Raw genomic sequence first — 13,330 nt, forward strand, 5'->3', positions numbered from 1 at the left:
TCTGTGTGCTGGTGCTAAAGGAGATGTTCTGACCGTGGTTGTTGGTGTGTAAGTCCCAGGTGCTCTCTGCTAGTTGCCTTCTGAAGGTTTGCAAAACAAAACCTGAGGAGTTGGATGACACAAGGAGCTGTGTGATGCCCACAATGCCAAGCTAATGCCACTTCCAGAGTCATCACCTCTAGCTGCTGTTATTCCTGGACATCCTGTCCGAAGGGTCCCAAGGCTGAGGTTTTGGTCTGGGAGAATGCCTTGAGCTGGAGTTGCTTCACTCATGCTGTGGTTGGGCAGAACGCATGTTTTGGATGGCATTCATTTCCCCAAACAGTAGCTGTCTAGAAGTTTGCCATCTGGTGTAATTTTGTCCTTTAAGCTCCATCTGTGCTGTTCAGTGAGGAGAGACTGAAGCCTCCTGTGAGTGAACCAGCTCATTTGTCTTGAGCACTATCGGATGGAGCAGGTCACTCTGGAGCTGCTTCTGTTTCTTCTCACTGGAGCTTAGATATTCAGGTGCTGAACTGGTGCTAGAATCAGAGAAGGTGAAAGCCACCCCTTGCAATTTTTGTGAGTGAGGGATAGTGGGAAGCTCACGCTGTCTGTGGGATCTGAGCCACCTTTTGGCCTTGTTCTGTTGACTGAATTCCAGACATCCTGTGCCCAGGTCAGATCTCCACCCAGATCCTCGAAAGAGCCCCCCTTTCTCAGGCAGTGTGAAGCGGATCAGTGGCAGTGCTAGGGCTGGATCCCACTGATAATAGAGAAGAACCACAATCTTGAACAGCTTCAGTGTGTCCCACAGAGTGAAAGCAGTTTGGCTGATAATAAAACCTCTGCTGAGTGCAAGATTATTCAATGGGAAAAGGGGGGGGGGGGGGCGGGAAATGGCAAAAAATACCTGTCTTAAGAGGGTTCACTGTATGTGCACCTGATAAAAATCATAACATGGGATCAGCTTTCTCTGCTTGCTTGGCTTTTGGCATGTGTAACCAAACTCTGGCAGGCAGGGCAAATTTCCTTCTCCCCGGGGTCGTTAAAAAAAGACCATTTCCCCATTTAAAGAGTGGGAGGGAGGTGGGGATGGAAAAGGGAGCTGAGCCAGGCAGCGGGCTAGCCCTGCCCACGCTGCTGCGCGAGCTAGCAGTGCCTTGGCTCTCCCACCCCCACCGCTCTCCACGGCGTTAGGCACGTGGGATTGAGGGGGGCTGGATGGGTATGAAAGCAAACACACATCTGGAAGTTCCTCCAGTTAATTGGGCAATTATTCATACCACTCTTGCTGGAAGCAGCCTGCTACCGCTGAGCCAAAACCAACAACAACAGACCGTGGGCGTACTGCATCCCTGCTCTGAGTGGGGAGGCATGTGTGGAGAGGTGGGGCTGCGGAGGGCAGGTTAAGCAGTGAGGGCATGGACCCGCTTCTGGGCTGCTCCGCTTGGCTGTGGAGGTGGGTGGGTAAGCCCTGGAGGCTCTGGATGCGGTGAGATGCTGGGGAAGCACTCGTTTCACAGCGCATGTGGGCCCCAGGTGGGGAAGGGGAAGCTGCTGCTCTGAAGCACCATGAGAACCCAAGTCAACCTGTGTTGGGTTTTATTAGGAGCTTGGCAGGCCATGGTGTTGGTGAAGGTAGTCCAGGCCCAGCTGTGCTCTGTAACACTTTACTCCTCGTAAATAGTGGATTCACTGCCATTTCTGCCCAGCTCCCACCTGAGCAAAGCTCTGGCAGCCCATGTTCACCTTTCCCTCTTCCTTCCTCTTCCTCACATCCTGGGTTCCTCCTTAGTCTGCCAGTGTCACTGCACATCCCCATCCCCTGTTCATCTCTGGTACCAGTGCTGTGCAGGTGAAGAGCTTCGGGAGTGCCATGTTTGCTGGCCTTGGCTTTGACAGTTCATTCCCCATGAGTCGCCTGCGAGATGGGAGCCGGGTGTGAACGGTTTAGTCAGAGCGGCTTTCCCTGCAGCAGAGTTAATGAGCCGCAGCAGATCCTCAGGGAGATGATGTGCAGGGGTGTCCTGGACATCATCAGCTTTGAAGCACTGTCTCTCCTTCTTCTCATCTCTATATCCAGTGGGGTATAGGGTTGCTCCCGAGGCTGAATTCTCTGTGATTGCATATCAGTTGGACAGACCACATCTTGAAAGTGTTGCCCTGGAACCATGGCTGACTGCCGTCTGAGTGCTTTGCCATTCCCTCCTCACTGCCGAAGCTGACAGGAAGCCTACTCCCTTCCAGCAGAATATCTGTTATTGATAAAAATGATCCCCTTCTCTCAAATTGTTCCTGCCGCAAGGAGGTGGGGTTGCCGCGTTTAGCCCATCTGCTTCCCACTTTGCCTGAGAGCGCGTCTCTGGCACTGGGAGATATTGTGGCAGCCTCAGAAGTGCATGCAGCGCTGGGCTCCACCAGTGTAATTGGAGCCAGCTCCAGCCAAGCCCAGCTGGGATGTGGAAGGAGAAGAGTTCCTCTTGTTCCCTCTTTCCTTGTCTTTTTCCCTCTTCCATGAGATAGGTCTTCTCTGAAGAATTTTAGTGCCATTAACTCAAGATCTTCCTTAGGATAACGTAAATCAGACAGACAGTTTGGCTCCAGGATGAACGTGCAAACGTAAGCAAGGCTGTACTGGGTCACACCATGGAGCTGTCTAGTGCAGGATCCTCTCCCCAGCTGGAGTGAGTGCTCTAGGAAAAGGCTTAGAACAATGCATGCATGGCATGTGTTGTCCTGCCTCTTCTCTGGCAGTCCATGGATGCGATGAAAGGTTTATCTAGTGGGTGATCAGCTAATATTTTACATCTTTGTTTGTCCATTTTTGAAGTGTTTTAAAGGCAGTGATGGTGCTAACTCAGAAAGGCTTGGGGATGTAAAGTTCTCTGCGTGAGATTTAGTAGTGGTCTCAAAAGTACTGTGAGGACATCTCACCATCAAAAAACACTGGAGAGAGGGGAGCATGATTCCCAGTCTTACAAGAGGGAGCAAAGAATTTAAATGTCTTATCCGAAATCTCAGTGGGAATCCTTAGCAGAGTGTGGTGTTGAAACCAGATTCTTGGACTCCTGTGACTGTCCAGCTTTCCTCTTTGATAATCACTCACACAGAGATCTAAGTTAGGATGGGAACTGACTGTTGAGGAGCTAATGCAGCAGTAAAACTAACTGAAGTGAAAGCCTTTTCTTATTGTCAAGGTGGATGACTGTGCTGTAGAAGGAGGATGTTACTCAGGGGTAGACGCCAACCAACAAAACTTGCTTTGTCTATGTTTAAGAAATGGAAATGTTGCTGAGGGTCTAGCTGAGGAAATACAATGCTGAAGGTGCTCAGAAAATCAAGATATGTGGTGAACAATAAATGAGAGCAGTGCAGTGCCAGGGAACAAGGAGTGACTTTGGGACAGGATCTGCTAGTCAGCCAGAAGGGACAGGCTAAAAACACCAGCCATGTCGAAGGGATGGGAAAGGTAGGAGGGTGTGTGGAGATGGGCATTGAAATGAAACAGCCGAGATACAAGCACCAAGGGACAGCTCTCGCTCTCACTGAAGGGAATGGACTGACTCCCATTGACGTCAATGAGGGCTGAACTGGGACCCTTGCGAGAAATATATTGAACACAGACAAATCCAGCAAAGTCAAAACAGATGATGCAGGCCGCTTAATACAGTCACAGGGAGCTTGTTGCGAAACCTCCTAACGAGGCAGTTCTGTCAAGCAGCCATCTCCAAGCCCAGTAGGCTCCAGCCTAGTAGAGGAGCATGGGAGGCTGTGGTCCTGGAGAAGGCATGCCCAAGATGGAAGGCAGAAATAACATGGGATGGATCCTCATTGTGCTTGAACATAACCCCACTGGCACCCTGGTTTGTGTGACCTCCTTAACTACCTTACCGTAGCCCAGGTGCTTTTTCGTGAGGCTTCCCTGTCCTACTGTTGAAACTTTTATGAAGCTGGAAGCGTGGGCAGACTGGACAAGTTATCACAGAGGGATATGCTGCTGTACATCAGCTGACGGTGGGGGGCATCTGTGTGCACACCCTTAATCCATGGCACATGCAAATCAATTTGAGTTAGCCAACGTGACAGAACCGCACTAAGCTGGCTGAAATGACCTTATTTGCACAGACTAAAAGAATGCACATGGACTGTCATGCTGACACGCAGTGACTGGTTACCGCGTGATAGCCTGTTCCTGTGTTTGCGTTCAGGCTGTGACTCATCGCCCCAAACTCTTCCCTTGCTGTGCTTCTCAGTCCCTTGTTCCAGGTTCCCAGTACCCAGTTTCCTCCGTGTCAGAGATGTCTGTGATCATACCGCAGACCCTCGTCTCTCCAGACAGTAGGTTTGGCAGCTCTTCTGCCTTGCTCCATGGAGTCACAACTCCTCCAGGGACAGGCTCTCTAGTCCTTCCCACAGCCAAGGGTACTCAGGCAACCGGCTCCCCATGGCGACCCAGGTCATGGCTTAGAGCACGTCACCTCACTCTGCAAATGCCTGTCCCTTTCCAGCCCAGCAGGCCTCCTTTGACACCATGACCTGCCTCTCCTCCATTTTTGCTTGTTCTCTCCACTTGGAGAAAGCAGTGAGTCAAGACAAGATGCTACCCTTAGCAAGGAAGAAGATGCAGAGCACCCTAGTGAGGTCCGTGGGAAGATTTGCGCAATGTTCTCTCTCTGGCACAGTGGGAGTTTGGAAAAGATGAAGGAATTAAAAGAAGAGGCAAGATGAAGTTACCAGTATGGATTATGAGACTGAAATCAGAGGGAGCAGAGTTTCTGGACGCTCCTGAGGATGTGGGCCTCTGATAGTGACTTGACTTGTCCTGACCAAGCCCTGGTTCGGGCCAAACAGCAGAGACTTCAGTGAGGCCACACTTATTCTACACCGTGTTGAAGCAAAATCCAGTCCTGAAAGTCCCATCTCCCCTAAACCTGGAGTTGCATGTCCTAGCTGTGGTATGAAAGAGGACACAGATCAAAATCAACAGATTTGCAGCCAGAAGATTCAAAGGAATGGGAAGAGAGTGCTGGGATGGAGACAGGCAGGGGGCATTGTTGCTCTTAAAATGGTTCTGTACTGTATGTGCAGCTGAGATGTTTTGGGAAGGGTGGAATTTCACCCATGATTCCCCCTGGATAGACTGGGATGCAACTTTGCCTTCCTTTTCATCCTGGATCCACTGAAATAGCAGCATCTTGGACAGGGACCAGCTTCCCTGATGTAAGAGCCGTGCTTTGGGGAGGAACCCAAGGTGGGACTCCTGCACAGGCAGCGGAAACAGGGACAGGCTACCTGCAGTGGACGTCAGGCGTTGCCTGAGCTTTCGGGAATGGAGCGAGGAAAGCCAAAGCTCAGCAGTGCTGGAGCCAGCAGATGTGAAAGACACCAAGAAGGGCCTGTTTGAAGTATGTCAGCAGCAAAATGAAGGCTAAGGGAAGTGTGGGCTCGCTGCTTACTGGGGCAGAGGACCTAGAAACACAGGACATGGAAAAGGCAGAGATACTCAGTGCTTTCTGACACAGGGACCAATCATGTTTAGTGTCTTTATTAATGGCTTAAATGTGCTCTCAGAGATCTTGTGGACAATACCAGATTGGGGGCAAACAGTTGGTACACTGGAGAGCACAGGCGCTATTCAGAGGGACCTTCACAAGATGTTGTCTGTTTTATGCTGCGATGTGCATCTCAGGGCTGATGGCCTGGCTTTTCTCTGCTGCCTGGGCTGCTCGTTTGCTTCTTGGTTCCATTTGAGGCAGCCCTCTTTCTCTGAAGATGTTGGAAACTAGCTTCCCTTCTCAAAATAAGCAGTTGAAGGGACTGTGTTAGACTAGTCACATCTCAGTGAGTGAAAGTTGCACTGTGAGCCATAGTTTCATGCTTGTGGGTTTCCCCCAGTAACAGCTTCACCAGGAGCCACGTGTAAGCTACTGTATCAGTCTAATGTATTTTTGCTGATGACTTGCCTATGGGCCGTGAGGTGGGAAAGGGGCTGGACGGACTTGCAGGAACCCTGCCTCAGGTTAGAGCTGCAGCCACAGCCTGGCACAGAGCTGCATCCCTCTCTATGGGGACTGTGTTTTGGGAGAGGAGAGGAGTAACCAGAGAGGTCCACGCTGTGTGGCGAGGTAAAGGTGTTTCTGGAAGCACACAGGAAAGCAGCAGCAAGGATGGTGGGAGCACATCACCAGCACCACCACCTCCTTAGCTGCACACAGCTGCACAGCTGTATAAGCAATACTGTGTCTTCTGGGCAGTATCTGGGACAGCCTCCTCCATCAGCGCTCCTACTTTTCCTTATTTATGGGCATATCATAGAGTGAAGTGTTATTATTTATAAGACTGATTTTTCTCTCTCTCTTGTCTCTTTATAGCAAACACTGTTCCTCTCAATGCCCCATGACCATTCACCTCCTTCAGATATCTGTATGGGGATGTTTATTGACATGACAGCATGCAGCAGTCAGCGCTGCCAAAGTCAATGCACCCTGTGTCGGTTTAGGGCAGGCTGGGGCTGTCAGCTTTACGTCTCCTGAGAGATACCAAGGCTGTTTGTTGATTTTGCCCTTGGCCAGTGTTAGATAAACAGTGAACTTGTATTATTTTGTGCTTCTTCCTATGAACAGCTCAAGCGCTGTAGTGGGCACATCAGTCACTGACATCAATTGTTTCCCCTGGATTTTATTCTGAGTGTTTGGTGAAGCCTGGAGAAAAGACACCATTATCTTTAAAATCTGCTTGGAAGGGTGAGAAAATGATGGCTCTTCCTAATGTTCTGAGGCCTGGGCATCGGTGATGCTGCCTGGCATTTTTGGGTGCTGGTCTCCCAGTCAGGTGCTGCTTCTTTCCATCAGGTACTGGCATTCTTTGTTTCTCAGTGTTAAACTCTCTGTTTTATGGGGGTGGCAGCCTCAGTGCAAAGCCAGAGGCAACAAGTCTGAGCAGCCAGCTGGAGGAAACCTCCTCTCCCAAGGCTCTGTCTTCTCTGGTGGATCCTCTGGTGTCCTGGAAAGTGTAAGTCCCGCCTAAAGCTTCTGCACGAGGAGGGCATTTGGGGAAGCTCTGTGTACTGTTTTCTGCTGTCTGATAGAAGTTGAGCTCTCACAGCAGCTTTTGGTGTGGGGTCCTCCCATGTAATTGGTAGAAAAGAGGTACCTCATGTCACAGATCGAGTTGGACCGTTAGCTTCTTAACCCCTCTGTCAGATTTGGGTGAAACATGCCGATGGGTTCCCGAGCTCTTGGGCATGGATGAACAAACACAAATGGTGTGATTGCTTAAGTTTTGTTTCTATTGGAAACCAGGCTGAAACAGCCAGCTCCACCATTCCCTATGGGATAGCTTGCGACCAAAAGCATTGCAGAGGTAATGAGAACAATGCTTCCTAGTTTCTGGACAGGATCTTTTGTTGGTGTAAACTAGTTCTGTGCCATTGGAACCAGCTGACAGATGCTGATCTGCAGCAGCTGGCCTGAAACTGCAGATCCTGCTGCGCCAGGGTTTCAAAGAACTTTGCTAAGGCACGCACAGGTAGCCAGAGGAGAAAAGTGAGTTAAGAAATGCTTGATTTTAGTCTTGGGCTTCTGCCAACAGAGAGCAAGCCCCACTGAACACAATGGGGACACAGAAGTGAGACCAGTCATTTTCCCAGGTGCTGGAGTCTTTCAAAGCGAGTCACAGCAGAGCAGAGCAGCCTGAGGAATGCTGGCCCTGGTGGGGTGGGCTTGCTCAACACAGGTCCTTCCCACTTGACTCCAGCCAGCAGGAGGATGAAGATGCTGGGAGAAGTGACCCAAGTAGTCTTTGGTCTGATCAGCTTTCCTGGCTACCTGGGATTTTTGTTTGTGGCAGCAAAGTAGAAGTTGGAGGCCAGCCTACCCCTGCAGCACAGTACTACGCTTTGGTTCTTCACCCTGCATCAATAAATTCTGCCTAATCTGCGGGATTAGAGCATGTCACAGTTGCCTTCCAGGCTGTGTGTTCAGCTTTCCTTCCCAGAAAACTCAGTGAGGGAGAGGGCAGGTCAAACAGTCTGTAGCTGGTGTGAATGATGGTTAGCACAAGCAACATATTATGAACCACAAAAACGGTGAGCAGAGTAGCTGCTCTGGTGTGATTCAAGGCTTTGTAAGAAGAATAAAGGAGATAAGGAAAACCAGGCAAAGTCTCCTTGGAGAGATAAACAGGACAAAACAAAACAAGTTACAGTTGAGTTAGGAAGAACAACAACTGCTGAAAGCAGCAAAGGTGTTTCTAGACAAAGAACTGCAAAAATTTTAAAAGGAAGCCAGAATAAAGAAACCTTGAGCAACTGGGCAGGCTGTGACCTCCACTGAGCCTGAAGGAGGAGAGTTGGCAGAGATCCCCAGAACATTATCTCCATGTTCCTGATGCTCTGCAAGTGTCTGCCCAGCACCCTGAGGTCTTGCGTGTATCGCTGCTTAGGGCTGTGAGTCCAGAACAGTGTGCTGACTGCTTAGCTCCTGCTGCTTTCACTTACTTACTTTGGCATCAAGAGTGGGAGGGATGACCGTGTTATCCTTCTTCTGTGGAGCTGTGATGTGACTTGATTCCCAAAAAATACTCGTGCTAAAAGGTGTTCCTAGGTCATGTAGTTTAGGCACAGTTACAGTCTCTGGACTATCTCATACTTCTCAGCCCTCAGCACTGAAACCCTTGGAGGTAGCAGAGATGAAGAACTGAAAGACCTTATTATTAGATTACCAAGAAGAGTCTTTCTGGCTCCTTGTTTTCAATCATGGCTGGTCACACTGCCTGTCTCCCTTTCCCAGCTCCTCTCCCACCCTCTGTACCCATCCACCGCCCCTCTGCCCCATCCTTCACATCGCTCCCGTAGCCTCCCTAGCGCTGTGATGCCAAGAGAGCAGATACACTGCCAGGGATGGAGGTGGCTCCCACTACGCCGATGCTCTCTGTGAGCTGTCTGGTTCCTTTTGCAGCTCCTGACACAAGTCCCTGCATGGTGGCTCTATGCACTGTGCTCATGCAGCTGTTTCTGGAGCCAACTCAAGGCTGCAGCTCTCCATGCATCTGCCACTGCTCGCAGCACCCCCACAACCGTGGATGGCAGCTGGCAGTAATGTGCTAAGCAGCAGTAATGCAGTTGCTTGTAAGCACGTCAGCATAGTCTTGTGGTGGTTGCCCGTGGACGTGTCAGAATAGCCTTGCCCTAGTGCCATGTGCTTTTCTGTGTGGGTGTCCCTCCTCCCAAGTGCCCACCCTGAGGGGGTTGCACAAGGTGACCTCCAGAGGTCCCTTCTAGCCTCAACCGTTCTGTGATACTGTGAAGTAAGAATCAGCCCTCCACAGGGGAGGATGGGCTCATACAGAGGTGGGATGGCACTTGGGATCTGTAGCTGTGAGGTGGTGGTCCCCTGGTGTGGCTGGCAGTCTTAAGTATTCAGAGTCAAAGAGGAGAAGTGAAAAAAGTCTTTTACCAGAAAATGAGCTTGGGGAACTGGCTACTCAAGTGATAAATTGTTGGAGTGTGTAGTGGTGTGTCTTGTGCCACTGTGCAGGACCTGCCCTGGAGACCAGGAGTGCTTTAGAAGCAAACAAGACAGCAAAGATGCACCTAGGGACATGGAACACAATCTCCATCATCCAAATGTTTGCCTTTGTAATGCTGCTCCTGGGAGACTTGGCTGCTTGAGGTGATAGTATCTGCCTGTTATCTCAGCTGGGCACAGACGCTGTAAGATTTTTCTGCAGAATCAACCTGAAAATCTTTCCTGGAGGCCATGTGTACACCAGGCTCCCATGGCTGAGAACTACCCATTTATAAAACCATTTTGCAGGACAGTGGGAAACAGAAATGCTGAGGTAACTCCCAGGTATTGCTGGAGGAAACATGTGCCCCCTCTGAAAGCGCTGCCCCAGCTGTGGGCTCCAGGCTGTGCTGGACCACTGAGGTTCACAGTGCTCACCAGGTCCTTGCTCTTCAGCAGCTCCACCCAAGGACACCGTCTTGACTTGTCCTCAGCTTCAGCATGCCCTTCGCTCCCTCCCATCTGAGGACATGTACTCGCTATCTCCTGCATCGCCTGCAGTTGCTCTGTGAGAGGTAGAGGAAGGAGACTGTAACTAATGGGGCAGAGGTTCACTGAGATGCTCCTTCCCACCCTCCGGATAAAGCCACCAAGGCTGGCTGGGATGCTCTGGTGTCCGGACAAACTTCTGCAGCTAGTGGCAAGGTGAGGTGAGTGATGCTGGAGCCCTCCCTCATGATTTCAGAGCAGAGCAGACCGAGCTGTGTGCGTGTCCAACAGACACCCTTGAGCTGGCGCTCCTGCAGACCAGCTCTCTGCAGATGCACACCTACAGGTGCATCCTACCGAAGGGAAGGACAGTGTCCTTATGCTCTCCAAACCCTTTCTGCTCGGGGCTGAGGACAACCAGGGCTGAAATAAAGGGATAGCACAGCTGTGCCATGTGGCACCCTGCGTTCATGCTACGTCAGGACCTGACCCTGCCTTCCTGGCTGAGCTCTCTGCCTGCATGTGGCTGCTGCCCTGGTTGCAGCAACCCTGCTCTGTCTCAGACACAACTGCCTGTGAGCAGGCCCCCACGCAGGCCTGCGGCTCCATCAACACCTCCGGTACTGGGAGTGCGTCTGCCTGGAGCCAGGCTCGCCCGGGGGAGCTGGCGTGGGACAAATGCACACAGCCACTGGTTGTCTGCAGCCCCTGCTCGCCGCCGTCCCTGACACGATGCCCTCGCTTTGCTACTGGCAGCACTGGCCTCCGCCCCCACGTCTCCGCGTCCTGAAACATTAACTGACTGACACCAGCTCAGCAGCAAGAGTTGGCAAAGGCTTTTTTGTCTGTTCACGCAGGGCTCGGGTTCCCACCATGCTCACACACTATGAGCAGGGCAAGCGTACAGTGTCAAGAAGACAAGGATTGCTGGTGATAGGGCCAATGCTGGAAAGAAATGGGACAGTCCCAGAGCAGAGAGGTGAATAAAAGTTGCAGAGAAGACAGTGAGGAGCTGCTTCAGAGGAGCTTCCTGCTGAGCCGCAAAGGCCTGTCTAATGCTTTATGGGCCAAGTTCTCTGCCAGCGCACAGATGCGGGTGCTGAAGTGCTTGGGGACAGGGGCGAGGGAGGCTGTCACAGACCTGCGCTCACTGCTGGGGGCCCACAGCTTCTGAAAAACGCTCCTGCTGAGCGGCATTGACCCTCCTGGGATACCTGGCGGGGGCTGGCTGGGCAGCCACAGAGATCCACTCTGGCGTGGGAGCGAGGCCCCAGGAGGGAGCAGCATCCCAGCTCAGTGCTGCTGGCAGCGCAGCCTGCCAGGGAATTACAGATTAATGTGGAACTGATCTGAGATGAAACACTTTGGATCAGGACCACAACCAAAAATATTTCAAGTCGGATCAAACTGAACCAAACGAATCTGTTTGTTTCCTGCTTTCCCAGCAGTCAGTCAGTCTTAAAGGTCACAGAGCTGAGAAGCGCGGCTGGGCACAAGTGGATTCTCCTTTAGGAAAATTACAACGACAGAAAATTCCTGATCAGCTTTGCCCTAGGGGCGAGGAAGGGAGTGATTCACCTCTCCCAATTTTAGGCCTCTTTGTGAGGAGCTGAGAATGGAGAGAGTTTGGCATCTCCAGAGGGGAGCTGGCACAGACTTCCCGTCTGCCCAGGGGACATGGCCAGCAGGAGTGATGGCTGGTCCCCCTGCATCCTCCTGCACGCTGGGTGGAGGCTGGGACGCCTCAAAGCAGCTCACTGAACTGCTGACTTTTGGGAAGTGGGAGCGTTTCCAAGCCTTGGGGACTGTGTCAACATGGCGTGAAGGTATGCAGATAGGTTGAGGCAGACAGGGACAAGAACAATCAGACTTATCCCTTTTGACAACTGCTTCTTTGATAACTCCCTGTATTGTTAGCCAGCATCAGCCAGTGACTCAGAGACAGAAATCTGCAGGGACAGGCTTTGTAACCATCCCAGCTGCTGGTCGCCCATTCTCCCCCAAAAGCGGGGCCCCCATACTCTGATCAACAGCCCCGTGGGCATGCTGAGCCCTGGGCCAGGCAGCTGGTGAAGGCTAGAGCAGCCTGAGGGCTTCTTTCGTTCACTCGTGTCTTGCTGTGGGCGGCCACGCTGGAGGAGATGCTGCAGGGCTGGAAAGCTGCTGGCTCCCACCCAAGTGCAGGTCCCCTCTGACTCAAACCCGAGGGGTCTCAGCTCTGTGCTGTGAACTGACCTCAGCGGCTGGCCGATCCCCGAGGTGATCTCCCCTACCAGGTTTTTCTGCAGGTGGGAGCAGCCTGGAAGGCCACGGCGCCACGGGAGAGCGGCAGCAAGGCGCTGGATCCCGCACGGCCAGCTGCAGCCTGCGAGCCTGCGGCGCTGCTCGCCCCGTTCCGGGGGGACCCCAGCTCTCCCAGGCAGGTGGGAGCCAGGGAGCGGGCCCAGGACGTCCGCTCTGCGCCCAGGGATGCTGCCGCTGAAGAAGCAAAGCAGAGGCCAGACACGTATATGTGCAAGCAGCTGTGTGCACGTACAGATGTGTGTGGGAACGTAGCGGGTGTGCTCAGTCCGCACCCTTCGTCTCTGCCCGTGTGCTCGCGTCTAATTCTAATGCAGCCTAGTTTCTAAACTAAGAACATGCGCTTTAAATTTGGCAATATCTCTTTAATTCAAAGAGCACTTTTAAGATGCTCTGATGAATTTGGCAACTGTGGTCTGTTTTTATTAGTAAAATGATAGCATATGATATCAAAGTCTGTTTCCATTGCCCTTGTTGAAAGAGATGCCAAATGCAAATCCATTTGGAGAAGCGAACTGGATTTATAAACTTCCTTTTGCTGCGCCTATTAAACCGGTGTCAAACCAGGGCCTTGGAGTTTCTCTCATTTTCCAGGCTGGGAGCTGGGTGCTGGACTTGCAGCAGCGGCAGAGGGTGCTCTTCCCCTGCCCAGAACGGCTGCAGGCAGGCAGGCAGGCAGAGCTGCCTGCCCCAAACACACGCAGCCCTGCTTTGCCTGTAGCCAGCTGGGAGGTGGAGGGGAACACACAGTTCAGGCTTCGGGAGTGGATCTGCTGGAGGTAGCAGGGGAGGCCTGGGGAGCCCTGGGAGGAGCCCCCGTGCCTCCACTCGGTGCTGCTGTGACTCGGCTGTGCCAGGAGCTGCCCGCAGACTCACCACAGAGATCTCGGCCGCCACAGTCTGCGGGGGCATCCCTGGGGGCTTCTTGGGGAGTACCCCACAGCCTGTGCCAGAGGAGAGCTGATCTCAAAGCTCTGCAGCCCTGGGGACAAAGCTGGCCACTGGAGACCACTGCGTGTTCCTTTTGGCAGGTGCCCCCCTCCCTGACCGCT

This window comes from Strix aluco, chromosome 15 (assembly GCF_031877795.1).
Source record: "Strix aluco isolate bStrAlu1 chromosome 15, bStrAlu1.hap1, whole genome shotgun sequence".
In the NCBI taxonomy this organism is placed as follows: domain Eukaryota; kingdom Metazoa; phylum Chordata; class Aves; order Strigiformes; family Strigidae; genus Strix; species Strix aluco.